Source organism: Myotis lucifugus, unplaced genomic scaffold, assembly GCF_000147115.1.
Source record: "Myotis lucifugus unplaced genomic scaffold, Myoluc2.0 scaffold_2, whole genome shotgun sequence".
Lineage (NCBI taxonomy): Eukaryota > Metazoa > Chordata > Mammalia > Chiroptera > Vespertilionidae > Myotis > Myotis lucifugus.
In genome coordinates this window covers 32,500,324-32,503,423 of record NW_005871050.1, presented here as the reverse complement: position 1 = coordinate 32,503,423, position 3,100 = coordinate 32,500,324, and the positions used below count along the sequence as shown (strand labels likewise).

The window sequence follows — 3,100 nt, the reverse complement described above, 5'->3', positions numbered from 1 at the left end:
GGGACAGACCAAGGAGACAGGAAGGCGCTTTTGGAAACGTGGAAGCACTGGGAGGTGGTGGCAGGAGGAGTCCTCAGCACCCCGGGACCCCTGCAAGTCCCATGGGGCTGCAGTGAAGGGTGGAGCAGAGGACTGCCCCTAGACTTCCCCTCCCTTGCCCCGCCTGGTTGAATTGAATGGGAAAACAATCGCTAGGGGTTAGGAGAGGGGGGAGTGAGTACTCCCTGACTGTGTGAGAGAGAGAAGGCCACGCAGAGCTTGCACCACTTCCACCCTCTCCCAGCTCACGCAGATTGGGGTCAGGGGTGGGACGGGGGGCCGAGGGGCTGGAGCATGCAGCACACCCTGTGGGTCCTGGGGAGGGACAGACAATAGCTCCTGACCAAGATGGTGGGTGGGTGACAGGAGGGGGAGTGTGACTGCCTCATGGAGGGCTTGGTGGGGGTTACTGGAGGCCTTGGCTGAGGGGCCAGCCTCGCCAGCATGGCTGGCTGTTTCAAAGCTGTGCTCCGCGCCCATCATGTCCGGCTCCGGCTTGCCCATGTCACTGATGAAGGTGGTTTAGGTATCACCCTCAGGGGGCTTCCCCTTGGGAACCCAGCTCTTTCGCAGGACACGGCGGGCATTGGTGCACATGTTGGCCGCAATGGCATTCGTTTCCCTCTCCTTGAAGTTTGGAGCAAAGATCTGGCAGTAGTACTTGACAGCATGGAGGACGCGACTGTCCAGCGGTTTGCATCTGGGGTCATTGGTGGAAGAGCGGATGCCAGTGCCACAGCTGTTAGCCAGTGTGTTCCGGTCAAAGAAGGAGGCCAGGAGGCGCCACAGCAGGACCTTGTGCTGTGTGCCTGCACTGACATGGCAGTTCATGAGCTGTGCCCTTGTGATGTACACATTGGTGCCTGTCACCAGCTCTAGCTTCTCAGAGGAATCGCCCTCATCATAGAACTTGGGGTGGCAGCGATTACCGATCTGGTTGATGAGCTCGGCTGGGAGAGACGCCAAGTCTTGCCTCACCGGGATGCGATTCCGGGATTCAGGGGTCACCTGCTCTGGGAGGGCCTCCACCTTCTCGGCACTTTGGCCGACATTCATCATGCTATACATGGTGTACATGTTGCAGATCTGCCGGTATTGCTCGTCTGTGCCCTCCTCGCCCGCATCCTCCTCCTCATCCTCCTCATTGTGATAAGAGCCTGGGCTGTTGCTAGTATAGGCGCTCGAGGTACCAGGGCTGGTCCGCTCGGACCCGCTGGGCCCGCTCACCACGCCCCCTGCTGGGGCTGCACAGCCGCCGGCAGCTCTACCACAGCGCTCCGGCTGCTGTTGAACTGGTCCCGGAAGTAGAAGCTGCTAGCAGCCAGTGCGGCCCGGTGGGCCTTGAAGGCACGGCCTTTGACCACCACTGACACATCACAGTACAGGCCCTGAAGCTGCTGCCCATTCAGGCACTCCAGAATGCTGTTGCCGAAGTTCAGGATCTCCATCTGCAGGGTCTGGGCCATAGTGACAGCTGCGGGTGGCCATTCATTGAAGGCCAGGCCGCCCCAGCTGAGTGCAGAACCAGCGCCCTGGAATTGTATTTCAACCAATAGGACCGAGGCTTTCCCTGTCCAATCCAAGCTGCACAGCTCTATCCCTATCAGCGTTTTCACTGACCAATCAGAGTGCCTATGTTCTGACCAATCAGGACACTGCTTTTGGGACCAATCAAAGTGCAAGGATTTGAAGTCCTCATTTGTATGAGAATGGTCCAATCACGGCTCAGGTGTGGAGACTTCTGTCTATATAAGTGAGCTCCCTGCTGTCTTGCTGAGAATACGTTCCTTTACCAGTTCCTTTGCTGCTGAAGGTGGAGCACTGAAGGGGAACTGCCGAGCCGCCATTTTGCCGCCATTTTGCCGCGGTGCCCTTCTCATAGGCATGCTGTATCACCTTTATGCTGGTTGCATAGAATAGAGTTTCCTTTTCACTGCACCACCAAATTGGGGATTACATTGATACAAAGGACGTTTGGTTGACAAATCAAATTGCGCTCCGGTAATTTGCATGCCAGACTTTACACCTAGGCAATATGTTGTCTAAAGGCATTGTCTAATAGTGTGGTGATATGGGGGGATGTTCCAATCACCGTATAAGGAAAATTCTAGTGAAGTAAAAACAAAAGTACATGTAAAAACAGGTTTAAAAAAGCATTGGCTAATGTGCTATATTTACGTAGTATAATAGTGGTGACAGAAAACATTCACATGTTTCTGACTTAAAGTTAACTCTAAAGTCTTAGAAGATGCCTTCTAAGAAAGGCTCCTGGTGGCTAACTGGGCTCAAATTTAAAAGCAAGAGTCTAGTAGCCATTTCTACAGGTCCCTCTCAGGCAAACTGCTTCAGGGTGAAGTCTGAGCTAAACTCCTCATCTGCACTGTGTTGCTGCCATCTGAGCCAGCCCTTACGAAGGAATTGTATTTCTACCAATAGAACCGAGGCTTCCCGTGTCCAATCCAAGCTGCACAACTCTATCCTCCATCATTTTCACTGACCAATCAGATTTGGTCTGTTATGACCAATCAGGACAGTGGTTTTCGGACCAATCAAACTGTGAGGATTTGGAGTCCTCATATGAGAGCAGACCAATCATGACTCAGGGATGGAGATTTCTATCTATATAAATGAGCTCCCAGGTGTCTTGGTGAGCACAGTTTTTTTTTTCCACTGAAGACTTCCCTGCTGAAACTGAAACACTGAAGTCTTCTGCCTGGAGCTGGATGCCGCCCTCCCTACAAGTGGGCCACATTGCTGTACTGCCTCCTCACACCATGCTCTTTCAAGCTTTGCTACTTCACAATTGAACTGTTGCACTATTGCGCTGTTCCACAGCCAGCTCTTCTCATGGGCATCTATATCACCTTTAAGCTGTTTACACAGAATAAAGTTTCCTTTTCACTGCACCCCAAACTGGGGATTACATTGCTGCTAAGGCCCATTGGTTGACAAATCCCTTTCTATAATGTCTCGTTGGTAATTTGTATGCTAGGACTTTCCACCTCTATGGTTCCACGGTACCCAGCTATACAATAAGTGTGTATAATACCATACCCATAAT

The 3,100-nt window shown here is 52.4% G+C and overlaps 1 pseudogene; it reads right to left on the bottom strand.

The window, feature by feature from the left end:
- Positions 1–561: 561 nt before the first annotated feature.
- On the bottom strand, positions 562–1,505 carry LOC102421813 (annotated as a pseudogene).
- Between the last annotated feature and the right edge of the window lie 1,595 nt (positions 1,506–3,100).